Source organism: Zea mays, chromosome 10, assembly GCF_902167145.1.
Source record: "Zea mays cultivar B73 chromosome 10, Zm-B73-REFERENCE-NAM-5.0, whole genome shotgun sequence".
Classification (NCBI taxonomy): domain Eukaryota; kingdom Viridiplantae; phylum Streptophyta; class Magnoliopsida; order Poales; family Poaceae; genus Zea; species Zea mays.
The window spans coordinates 83,825,280-83,839,326 of record NC_050105.1 but is presented as its reverse complement, the minus strand read 5'-3'; positions in this window follow the sequence as shown (position 1 = coordinate 83,839,326).

The window sequence follows — 14,047 nt, the reverse complement described above, 5'->3', positions numbered from 1 at the left end:
ACACCTTTTTAGGGCGCCAAACACTCAACACGAACCAGCGGCGGTGCTCTCTGCACAGGGGCGGACGGTCCGCACGCAGGGGTCGGACGGTCCGCGGCCTGGTGCGAGGCTAGGGTTCCTGCCTGACGGTCGGACGGTCCGCGCCCTGGGGCCAGACGGTCCGCGCGTGCGCAGGGGCGGCGGAAGATCGCCGACGGCGCCTGGATCTCGCTCCTGGGAGGGACCCCGTCGGGGAGGAGAGATCCTAGGAGTTGTCTAGGCTCGGGCAGGCCGACCTAGACTTCTCTAATCGACGTAGAGTCGAAGAGAAGCGAAAATTTTGGGAATCGAAAGGCTAAACTAGAACTAGACTAGAACTACTCCTAGGAAATAAATGTGAAATAGAAGTGTTTTTGATTCGATTCATCCTTACAAATCGGCCGTATACCTCTCTATTTATAGAGGAGGAGGGCTAGACCCTTTACACAACTGATTTCTGAGCTAATTCCGTGAATCTAGCTAACAACCGTAGCACAAAACTCGGAACCCTAATCTGCTCTGCGCACGCGCGGACCGTCCGGCCCACAGGCGCGGACTGTCCGGAACACGGACTGTCCGGCCTCAGGGTCGGACCGTCCGCACGCTCATTTTGGTGCCAAACATATGCCCCATGTCTTTTGGTGGAGCTGGGCAAACCAAAAGCATCTTAACTCGATGTGATCACATCGGTTTTCTTAAGCATCTTGCCACATACTAGGATGGTACTGCTTGAGAAAACGCTCATTCAAAGCTTTGGGTAAATCCTTGCCTTGTAATGTTTGTAGTAAATAGGCGTTACCAGATATTACTTGTTTTACTTTATAAGGACCCTCCCAGCTTGGCGACCATTTTCCAAACTTCTGGTCTTTATTCCTTAGAGGCAGGATGGTCTTCCACACCAGGTCCCCTACTTGAAATGACTTTGCTTTGACCTTCTTGTTGTAGGCCCTGGCTACCATGATCTTGTCCTTTTCTATTGCTCCCAAAGCTATCACCCTTTTGTCGGTCACCTCATCAATATTATCCATCATTGCATTGTAATAATCAGTGAGAGTTAGATCATTTTGTCTGGCGAACCTGACAGCATTCAAACTTATTTCCACAGGCAACACTGCTTCCTGCCCATAGACAAGCTCAAAAGGAGACACTTTAGTAGCACTATGTTTAGATATTCTGTGAGCCCATAAAGCTTCGGACAAAATCTTATGCCAATGCTTAGGATTATCAGATATCTTCTTTTTTATCAAGTTAATCAATGTCCTATTACTAGACTCGACCTGTCCATTGGCCTGAGCATAATATGGAGATGAATTAAACAACTTAATTCTATATAATTCAGCAAATTCACGTACCTCCTTTGACATAAAAGAAGAATGCCGAATCTATGAATAATATGCTCAGTTATGAACTCAATTACCTCCTTGTGTGTCATGTTCTTCAGAGCAACGACTTCAGACCATTTGGTAAAGTAGTCAGTGGCAACTAACACGAACCGATGCCCCTTTGATGATGAAGGATGAATTTCCCCAATAAAGTCTAATCCCCATCCTCTGAAAGGCCAAGGCTTGATGATAGGATGTAATTCGGCTGCTGGGACCAACTGTAGGTCGCCGAATTTTTGACACACTTGGCAACCCTTGTAGTACTTGAAACAATCAGCTATCATATTAGGCCAATAAAAACCAGACCTTCGCAACAGCCACTTCATCTTTGGAGCCGATTGATGGGTACCACAAATTCCTTCATGTACTTCGGCCATGGCTAATATAGCATCATCCGGGCCCAAGCACTTAAGCAGGACGTCGTTGACTGTTCGGCGGTAGAGCTCATCACTCGTCAAAACATACTTGAAAGTTGTACGCCGAATGTTCTTATCTGTCCTGACATTGGGATTTCGTAAATAATTAGTTATGGGCGTCCTCCAATCTCTTGCATCGGCTTCATTATCAGCCGAATCGATTAGGAGAACTTTCCTGGTAACCCCGGACGGCCCGGTGTCTTCACGCGGACGGTCTGCGACCTGGGGATTTGGCCTTGCACTGGTTATCAGATTTTCAGTATTGTGAAATTTCCCTCGCTTTACCCGATAACCTGATGCATCTTGTGCCAAATTATTAGTTCTATGATTCTCAACCCTAGAGATATGCCGAATACTGAATTCGTCAAAAGAATGGATTATGCTCCAACATTTTTTAAGGTAACTATTTAGAGTACCATCAAAACATTGATATTCTTCTAACACCTGTTGGACGACCAGCTGAGAATCACCAAATGCCTTCACATGTTTTACTCCCATACAATTTAAAAGTTCCAAGCCGAATAAAAGGGCTTCATATTCGACTTGATTGTTAGTGCAATAAGTTTTCAATCGGCTAGAGAAGTCGAAGGAGACATCACTTGGTGAAACAAGTACAATGCCAATCCCTTGCCCTTCATTGCAAACCGATCCATCAAAATATAAAGTCCAAGGAGTAATAGTGAGGTATGACATCTCTAGTTTATGAGTATCATTAATCTGATGTTCTACAATAAAATCTGCTACGACCTGGCCTCTCATAGATTTCAATGGTTCATAGGCCAAGTCATATTCTATGAGTGCATAAGCCCACTTACCAATTCTACCACTCATAATTGGGTTATGCAACATGTATTTAATTACATCGGCTTGACCAGAAACAGTGCAATGACTAGACAGTAAATAACATCTACACTTGGTGCATGCATAAAACAAGCATAAGCATAACTTCTCAATAAAAGTGTACCTCGTTTCAGCATCCACCAACCTTCGACTTAGATATGTCACCACATGCTCCTTTCCTTCAGTTTCTTGTGTCAGAACAGCCCCAATGACCTTATCTTCAACTGCAATGTATAATCGGAATGGTACTCCTGCTCGTGGTGCTTTTAATACGGGAGCCGAAGACAAGTATTTTTTAATGAGATCAAATGCTTCCTACTGCTCTGCCCCCAAGCGAATTCGGCATCATTCTTAAGCCGAAGGATAGGGGTGAAGGCATCAATCTTCCCGGCTAGGTTACAAATAAACCTTCGTAAATAATTCACCTTGCCGAGAAACTTCTGCACTTCGACCTTACAGGTCGGAGGTCCCACATTCCGAATAGACTTAATTCGGTCAGGGTCTATCTCTATGTCATGTTTATGGATGATAAATCCTAAAAACTTACCAGCCGACACCCCAAAAGCACATTTACGTGGGTTCATTTTCAAACCATACCGACGCATTTTATCAAAGGCTTTGCGCAAATCAGCTATATGAGAACTAAACTCAGCCGATTTGACTACAATATCATCAATGTAGACTTCCACAGTGTTTCCTAACAACTCATGGAAAATCAATGTCATAGCACTCTAATAAGTAGCACCAGCATTTTTAAGACCAAATGTCATGATAGCCCATTTGAAAGGGAATTAGGCTTACACCTTTTTCCTAATTGATTTTGGTGGTTGAATTGCCCAACACAAATAATTGGACTAACTAGTTTGCTCTAGTCCATAAGTTCTACAGGTGCCAAAGGTTCACAATAAGCCAATAAAAAGACCAAGAAAGGGGTCAAACAAAGAGAGCAAAAGACAACCCAAAGGCACCCTGGTCTGGCGCACCGGACAGTGTCCGGTGCACCAGGGTACTCAACGCTGAACTCGCTACCTTCGGGAAATTCCAAGGGCGCTCCGCTATAATTCACCGGACTGTCCGGTGCACACCAGACTGTCTGGTGTGTCAGCGGAGCAACGGCTACTTCGCACGCAACGGTCGACTGCAACCGCATTCAATGCGCTACAGTGCGTGCCAGAGTTAGAGCACGCGCAGTTGGCGCACCGGACAGTCTACAGGACCTGTCCGGTGCACCATCGGACAGCCCAGAGGCCCCACAAGTCAGAGCTCCAACGGTCGAACCCCAACGGTCTGCTGATGTGGCTGGCGCACCGGACAGTGTCTGGTGGCGCACTGGACTGTCTGGTGCGCCATGCGACAGCACACTTCTAACGACCATTTTTGGTGGTTGGGGCTATAAATACCCCAACCACCCCACATTCAATGACATCCAAGTTTCTACATTTCTACACCTTACAAGAGCTATAGCATTCATTACAAGACACACCAAAGAGATCAAATCCTCTCCCAACTCCACATAAAGCTTTAGTGATTAGAGAGAGAGATTTGTTGTGTTCATTTGAGCTCTTGCGCTTGGATCGCTTCTTTTCTTTCTCATTCTTCTTGCGATCAAACTCAATTGTAACCAAGGCAAGAGACACCAATTGTGTGGTGGTCCTTGCGGGAACTTTGTGTTCTGTTTGATTGAGAAGAGAAGCTCACTCAGTCTAAGTGACCGTTTGAGAGAAGGATAGGGTTGAAAGAGACCCGGTCTTTGTGACCACCTCAACGGGGAGTAGGTTTGCAAGAACCGAACCTCGGTAAAACAAATCATCGTGTCTCGCCCTTTATTTGCTCACGATTTGTTTTGTGCCCTCTCTCTCGGACTCGTTTATATTTCTAACGCTAACCCGGCTTGTAGTTATGCTTAAGCTTGTAAATTTCATATTCGCCCTATTCACCCTCCCTCTAGGCGACTTTCAATTGGTATCGGAGCCCGGTGCTTCATTAGAGCCTAACCCCTCGAAGTGATGTTGGGAGATCACGCCAAGAAGGAGATGGTGACCGGCGAGAAGCCCGCTACAAGCCACGGGAAAGCTCCATCGGGAGAGTCCCGCAACAAGGGGAAGGAAAAGGAATCCCCTTCACACAAGTCGCGTCGGAGCGGTGACAAGAAGAAGAAGATGAGGAAGGTGGTCTACTACGAGACCGACTCCTCGTCGCCATCCACCTCCGGCTCCGACACGCCGTCCGTAACTTCTAAGCGCCATGAGCGCAAGAAGTTTAGTAAGATTCCCCTACGCTACCCTTGCATTCCAAAACGTACTCCATTACTTTCCGTCCCATTAGGCAAACCACCCATGTTTGATGGTGAAGATTATAATATGTGGAGTGATAAAATGAGGCATCATCTAACCTCACTCCACACTAGCATTTGGGATGTTGTTGAGATTGGAGTACAGGTACCATCGCCGGGGGATGAAGACTATGATTCGGACGAGGTCGCCCAAATCCGACACTTCAACTCCCAAGCCACCACTATACTCCTCGCCTCTCTAAGTCGGGAGGAGTATAACAAGGTGCAAGGATTAAAGAGCGCCAAAGAATTTTGGGACGTACTCAAGACCGCGCACGAAGGAGACGAGGTGACCAAAATCACCAAGCGGGAAACGATCGAGGGGGAGCTCGCTTTCGGCTTCGTCAAGGGGAGGAACCACAAGAAATGTACAACCGGCTCAAGACCTTGGTGAACCAAGTGCGCAACCTCGGGAGCACCAAATGGGATGACCATGAAATGGTCAAGGTTATTCTAAGATCCCTCGTTTTTCTTAATCCTACGCAAGTTCAATTAATTCGAGGTAATCCTAGGTATACACTAATGTCTCCCAAGGAAGTAATAGGTAATTTTGTGAGCTTTGAGTTGATGATCAAAGGCTCAAAGAAAATCATCGAGCTAGATGGTCCCTCCGCACCCGAAGCACAACCGGTTGCATTCAAGGCAACGGAGGAGAAAAAGGAGGAGTCTACATCAAGTAGACAACCCATCGACGCATCTAAGCTCGACAACGAGGAAATGGCGCTCATCATCAAGAGCTTCCGCCAAATCCTCAAGCAAAGGAGGGGGAAGGACTACAAGCCCCGCTCCAAGAAAGTATGCTACAAATGTGGTAAGCCCGGTCATTTTATTGCAAAATGTCTAATATCTAGTGATAGTGACAGGGGCGACGACAAGAAGGGCAAGAGGAGAGAAAAGAAGAGGTACCATAAGAAGAGGGGCGGCGATGCCCATGTGTGCCACGAGTGGGACTCCGAGGAGAGCTCCTCCGACTCCTCCTCCGACGAGGACGCCGCCAACATCGCCGTCACCAAGGGACTCCTCTTCCCCAACGTCGGCCACAAGTGCCTCATGGCAAAGAACGGCAAAAGGAAGAAGGTAAAATCAAGATCCTCTACTAAATATGAAACCTCTAGTGATGAGGATAATGCTAGTGATGAGGAGGATAACTTGCGCATCCTTTTTGTCAACCTTAGCATGCAACAAAAAGAAAAACTAAATGAATTAATTAGTGCTATTCATGAGAAGGATGAACTCTTGGACACCCAAGAGGACTTCCTAATTAAGGAAAATAAGAAGCATGTTAAGGTTAAAAATGCTTATGCTCTAGAAGTAGAAAAGTGTGAAAAATTATCTAGTGAGCTAAGCACATGCCATGATGTTATCACCAACCTTAGAAATGAAAATGCTAGTTTAATTGCTAAGGTTGATTCAAATGTTTGTGATGCTTCAATTCCCAATCTTAGAGATAATAATGTTGAATTACTTGCTAAGATTAAAGAATTGAATGTTTCTCTTGCTAGCCTTAGAAATGAAAATGAAAAATTGATTGCTAAGGCTAAAGATTTAGATGTTTGCAATGCTTCCATTTCCGATCTTAGAGATAAGAATGATATTTTACGTGCTAAGATTGTTGAACTTAATGGTTGCAAATCCTCTACATCTACCATTGAGCATGTCACTATTTGCACTAGATGTAGAGATGTTAACATTGATGCTATTCATGATCATATGGCTTTAATTAAACAACAAAATGATCATATAGCAAAATTAGATGCTAAAATTGCCGAGCATGACTTCGAAAATGAAAAATTTAAATTTGCTAGAAGCATGCTCTATAGTGGGAGACGCCCTGGCATCAAGGATGACATTGGCTTCCAAAAGGGGGACAATGTCAAACTTAATGCCCCTCCTAAAAGATTGTCTAACTTTGTTAAGGGCAAGGCTCCCATGCCTCAGGATAACGAGGGTTACATTTTGTACCCTGTCGGTTATCCCGAGAGCAAAATTAGGAGAATTCATTCTAGGAAGTCTCACTCTGGCCCTAATCATGTTTTTATGTATAAGGGTGAGACATCTAGCTCTAGGCAATCAACCCGTGCTAAATTGCCTAAAAAGAAAACTCCTACTGCATCAAATGATCATAACATTTCATTTAAAACTTTTGATGCATCTTATGTGCTAACCAACAAATTAGGCAAGGTAGTTGCCAAGTATGTTGGGGGCAAACACAAGGGCTCCAAGACTTGTGTTTGGGTACTCAAAGTTCTTGTGTCTAATGTAAAAGGACCCAAAACCATTTGGGTACCTAAAATCAAGAACTAAATTTGTTTTGTAGGTTTATGCATCCGGGGGCTCAAGTTGGATCATCGATAGCGGGTGCACAAACCACATGACCGGGGAGAAGAAGATGTTCTCCTCCTATGAGAAAAACCAAGATCCCCAACGAGCTATCACATTCGGGGATGGAAATCAAGGTTTGGTAAAAGGATTGGGTGAAATTGCTATATCTACTGACCACTCTATTTCAAATGTTTTTCTCGTAGAATCTTTAGATTACAACTTGCTTTCAGTTTCACAATTATGTAAAATGGGCTACAACTGTCTTTTTACGGATACATGTGTCACTGTCTTTAGAGGAAGTGATGATTCAATAGCATTTAAGGGACTGTTAGAGGGTCAGCTATACTTAGTAGATTTTGATAGAGCTGAACTCGAAACTTGCTTAATTGCTAAGACTAACATGGGCTGGCTCTGGCATCACCGACTAGCACATGTTGGAATGAAGAATCTTCACAAGCTTCTAAAGGGAGAACACATTTTGGGACTAACAAATGTTCATTTTGAGAAAGACAGGGTTTGTAGCACATGTCAGGCAGGGAAGCAAGTTGGTGTTCATCATCCACATAAGAACATCATGACGACTGACAGGCCACTGGAGCTCCTACATATGGACCTATTCGGCCCGATAGCTTACATAAGCATCGGCGGGAGTAAGTACTGTCTAGTTATTGTGGATGATTATTCTTGCTTCACTTGGGTGTTCTTTTTGCAGGAAAAATCTCATACCCAAGAGACCCTAAAGGGATTCTTGAGACGGGCTCAAAATGAGTTCGGCTTGAGCATCAAGAAAATAAGAAGCGACAACGGGACGGAGTTCAAGAACTCTCAAATTGAAGGCTTCCTTGAGGAGGAGGGCATCAAGCATGAGTTCTCTTCTCCCTACACGCCACAACAAAATGGTGTAGTGGAGAGGAAGAACAGAACTCTATTGGACATGGCAAGAACCATGCTTGATGAGTACAAGACTTCGGATCGGTTTTGGGCCGAGGCGGTCAACACCGCTTGCTACGCCATCAACCGATTGTATCTACACCAAATCCTCAAGAAGACATCAAGATTCGGATTGGGCGGTAACCACTAGATCTCGTGTTGCATATTTTTGTGAGCATTACTCTTTTGTTTCCTCTATTGAGCCACACAGGGTAGAGGAAGCACTTCAAGATTCGGATTGGGTGGTGGCGATGCAAGAGGAGCTCAACGATTTCACTAGGAATGAGGTATGGCATTTAGTTCCATGTCCTAATCAAAATGTTGTAGGAACCAAGTGGGTCTTCCGCAACAAGCAAGATGAGCATGGTGTGGTGACAAGGAACAAAGCCCGACTTGTGGCCAAGGGATATTCACAAGTCGAAGGTTTGGATTTCGGTGAAACCTATGCACCCGTAGCTAGGCTTGAGTCAATTCGCATTTTACTTGCCTATGCTACTTACCATGGCTTTAAGCTTTACCAAATGGACGTGAAAAGTGCTTTCCTCAACGGACCAATCAAGGAAGAGGTCTATGTTGAGCAACCTCCCGGCTTTGAAGATAGTGAGTACCCTAACCATGTGTATAAACTCTCTAAGGCGCTTTATGGGCTCAAGCAAGCCCCAAGAGCTTGGTATGAATGCCTAAGAGATTTCCTTATCACTAATGGCTTCAAAGTCAGAAAAGCCGATCCTACTCTATTCACTAAAACTCTTGACAATGATTTGTTTGTATGCCAAATTTATGTTGATGATATTATCTTTGGGTCTACTAACGAATCTACATGTGAGGAATTTAGTAGGATCATGACACAGAAATTCGAGATGTCAATGATGGGGGAGTTGAAGTACTTCTTGGGATTTTAAGTAAAGCAACTCCAAGAGGGCACCTTCGTTAGCCAAACAAAGTATATTCAAGACATTCTAAACAAGTTTGGGATGAAGGATGCCAAGCCCATCAAGACACCCATGGGAACCAATGGGCATCTCGACCTTGACACGGGAGGTAAATCCGTAGATCAAAAGGTATAGCGGTTGATGATAGGTTCTTTACTCTACTTATGTGCATCTCAACCGGATGTTATGCTTTCCGTATGCATGTGTGCAAGATTCCAAGCCGACCCTAAGGAATCTCAGCTTACGGCCGTAAAACGAATCTTGAGATATTTAGTTCATACTCCTAAGTTTGGGCTTTGGTATCCTAGGGGATCCACATTTGATTTAATTGGTTATTCAGATGTCGATTGGGCGGGGTGTAAAATTAATAGAAAGAGCACATTGGGGACTTGCCAGTTCTTGGGAAGATCTCTAGTGTCTTGGGCTTCAAAGAAGCAAAAAATCCGTCGCACTTTCTACCGCCGAAGCCGAGTATATTGCCGCAGGTCATTGTTGTGCGCAATTACTTTGGATGAGGCAAACCCTTAGGGACTATGGTTACAAATTAACCAAAGTTCCTCTTCTATGTGATAATGAGAGTGCAATCCGCATGGCGGATAATCCCGTTGAGCTTAGCCGCACTAAACACATAGCCATTCGGTATCATTTTCTTAGGGATCACCAACAAAAGGGAGATATCGAGATTGCATATATTAACACTAAGGACAATTAGCCGATATCTTTACCAAGCCACTAGATGAACAAACCTTTAACAAACTTAGGCATGAGCTAAATATTCTTGATTCTCGGAATTTCTTTTGATGTTTTGCACACATAGCTCATAAGTATACCTTTGATCATGTTTCTTTCATATGCTATGACTAATGTGTTTTCAAGTATATTTCAAACCAAGTCATAGGTGTATTGAAAGGGAATTGGAGTCTTCGGCGAAGACAAAGGCTTCCACTCCACTCCATAACTCATCCTTCGCCATCGCTCAAAGCAACTCTCCAACTTTGGTATAATATTGACTCATATGTTATTTACCAAAGGGGGAGAAAGTAGTTTGAAGGGCTTATATTTTACTCAAGTATCCGTTTTTGGCGATTCATGCCAAAGGGGGAGAAAGTATTAGCCCAAAGCAAAAGGACAGCACCACCACCAAATTTCAAAATTGAAGTTAAGAAAAGGTTTTAAAATGATAAATTTTTCGATTGATATCTTATTATATTCAAAAGGGGGAAAACTAGTATTTTCAAAATTGGTATCTTAAAACCCTCTTGAACACTAAGAGGATGATTTTATTGAGGGGGAGTTTTGTTTAGTCAAAGGAAAAGCATTTGAAACAGGGGGAGAAAAATTTGAGATCTTGAGAATGCTTCTCAAAATCTTATTCATTTACCTTTGACTATTTGCAAAAGAACTTTGAAATGAATTTACAAAAGAATTTGCAAAAAACAAAACATGTGGTGCAAGCGTGGTCCAAAATGTTAAAGTAAAGAAACAATCCATGCATATCTTATGAGAATTTATATTGGCTCAATTCTAAGTAACCTTTGCACTTACAATTATGCAAACTAGTTCAATTATGCACTTCCATATTTTGCTTTGGTTTGTGTTGGCATCAATCACCAAAAGGGGGAGATTGAAAGGGAATTAGGCTTACACCTTTTTCCTAATTGATTTTGGTGGTTGAATTGCCCAACACAAATAATTGGACTAACTAGTTTGCTCTAGTCCATAAGTTCTACAGGTGCCAAAGGTTCAATAAGCCAATAAAAAGACCAAGAAAGGGGTCAAACAAACAGAGCAAAAGACAACCCAAAGGCACCCTGGTCTGGCGCATCGGACTGTCCGGTGTGCCACCGGACAGTGTCCGGTGCACCAGGGTACTCAACGCTGAAGTCGCTACCTTCGGGAAATTCCAAGGGCGCTCCGCTATAATTCACCGGACTGTCCGGTGTGTCAGCGGAGCAACGGCTACTTCGCGCGCAACGGTCGACTGCAACCGCATTCAATGCGCTATAGTGCGCACCAGAGTCAGAGCACACAGTTGGCGCACCGGACAGTCTACAGGACCTGTCCGGTGCACCACCGGACAGCCCAGAGGCCCCACAAGTCAGAGCTCCAACGGTCGAACCTCAACGGTCTGCTGACGTGGCTGGCGCACCGGACAGTGTCCGGTGGCGCACCGGACTGTCCGGTGCGCCATGCGACAACACACTTCCAACGACCATTTTTGGTGGTTGGGGCTATAAATACCCCAACCACCCCACATTCAATGGCATCCAAGTTTCTACACTTCTACACCTTACAAGAGCTATAGCATTCATTACAAGACACACCAAAGAGATCAAATCCTCTCCCAACTCCACATAAAGCTTTAGTGATTAGAGAGAGAGATTTGTTGTGTTCATTTGAGCTCTTGCGCTTGGATCGCTTCTTTTCTTTCTCATTCTTGTGATCAAACTCAATTGAAACCAAGGCAAGAGACACCAATTGTGTGGTGGTCCTTGCAGGAACTTTGTGTTCCGTTTGATTGAGAAGAGAAGATCACTCGGTCTAAGTGACCGTTTGAGAGAGGGATAGGGTTGAAAGAGACCCGGTCTTTGTGACCACCTCAACGGGGAGTAGGTTTGCAAGAACCGAACCTCGGTAAAACAAATCATCGTGTCTCGCCCTTTATTTGCTCATGATTTGTTTTGCACCCTCTCTCTCGGACTCGTTTATATTTCTAACGCTAACCCGGCTTGTAGTTGTGCTTAAGCTTGTAAATTTCAGATTCGCCCTATTCACCCCCCTCTAGGCGACTTTCACCATTCAAATAAACCAATGAAGCCTTGACATATGAAGGCCGTTTTAGACGCATCCTCTTCAGCCATAAAAATCTGATTATATCCGGCATTACCATCAAGAAAGCTAATAATTCTATTTCCTGATGTATTATTGATTAATGTGTCGGCTATGGGCATGGGATACTCATCTTTAGGAGTTGCTCTATTTAAATTGCGAAAATCAATGCATACTCTAAGCTTACCTGACTCCTTCTTCTCCACTGGCACAATATTGGAGACCCATTCTACGTATCTGCAAGGTCTAATAAAATTAGCTTCTAGCAGCCGGTGGATTTCGTCCTTTATTCGTGGGAGAAGGTCTGGACGAAATGTTCTAGCTTTCTGCTTGAAAGGTCTGAAACCAGACTTAATAGGCAGCCGATGTTCTACGATCTCTCAGCTTAATATAGGCATCTCAGTGTAATTCCAAGCAAAGCAATCTGAATATTCTTTCAATAGACCGATCATCCCATTTCTAGGATCGGTCTCCAGGGTCTTGTTTACAAAAGTCGGCCTTGGAGTTTTACCATCTCCTGTGTCAATCTCCTCCAAAGGATCAGCCGCCGTAAACCCCTGTCCTAGTTTATCAAGATCTCTGAATTCCTCTATCATGTCCCCCATAGAGGAATCAGATGATCTTTGTGTGATGGCGGGCTTTCCGGTCTCGGGGACTGGGTCATCCGTAACACTGTTTTTATGCTGCGGTAGATGTTCGGTCTTAAAGTCTGAACTGTTTTGTGAAAGACCAGACCATCCGGCCTTAGAAGTCGAACTGTCCGTGACCAAAGACTCATGAACTTTGTGTGTACTCATCATTTAAAGTTTATTTAGGATTTAGCCAATTCTCCATCGGCTCTAGCATTACAAGAATGAAACCCTTCTTATCTATACTTATGAACTGATAATCAGAAAAATCTACTCCTGTGAGACATGTAGCAGTCTCATAAGTCCAGAGTACAGGGACATCGGCCAAAGCGATACAGGCCGATACATCAGCATGTACTTGTTCTACATCATTGCCTACCCATTGTATTAACATTTGATGTAATGTAGAAGGTATACATTGATTGACATGAATCCAATCTCTACCTAGGATTAAACTGTAATTTCCTTCTACATCAGCGACGAAGAATGCAGCAGCAATGGTCTTGGTCCCAATGGTTAATTCAACGGACGTGACTCCCCTGGCTTTGATCAAACTATTAGTTCCAACACCGCTGAGGGGCATGTTGGTCTTGACAAGTTCGTCATCTTGTTTACCTAATTTTCTGTATAATGAGTAAGGCATTAAATTTACAGCCGCCCCTCCATCTACCAACATTTTAGCAATCGGTATCCCATCAATGTGACCGCACACGAAGAGCGGCTTTAAATGATTTACTGATTCCTTTGGTTTAGTAAAGGCGGTTTCTTTAGGACCAAAATCAAACTGGGCAACAACAGGTTCATCGTCGCCGACAATAGTACAATCGACAGAAAATGTAATAGCATTTACGTCCATACCTGGGCGCTCTGGAGAAGCCTCGTAGTCGACCAGGTCTTCTCCCAGTAGGTCGTCTTCTTCCATTGATGTTGGTATGTCGTTGGAGGCTTCCTGGTGTGGTGCGAACGATCCGGACTCCGAGAGCGGACGGTCCGCGCCTGGTGTAGATTGTCCGGCCTTGCTGGCCAAGCTATCTGCCGTACCTGTAGGGTGCTGCACAAGTGTTTGTTTTTCTTCAACGGCCTTTGGTCTCCATTTCTTTTGTGGTGGCGGGTACTGTGGATGTGTGTCATTGAATATCTTTTCCGCCTCCTTCTCCTGGCTCTCCTTTGCTCTAAGGCGCTGCAATTTCCGCTTTTGGGACCGTGTCAATCCCGCTGGGCACCATCGAGGCATGGAGTATTTTGGATCGGCTGTTTTGATGGTAGCCGTATCTTCTATTTTGGTTGTGTTGGCCAATTCGCCAAAAATCATCGACCCTTTCTTATCTTCCTGTATGACAACATCTGCAGTACCTACTTTGATGATGTCCTTTTTTGTTGTTCTTTCAGTTGCTGCAGGCGTATGCCCCCCTGTCGG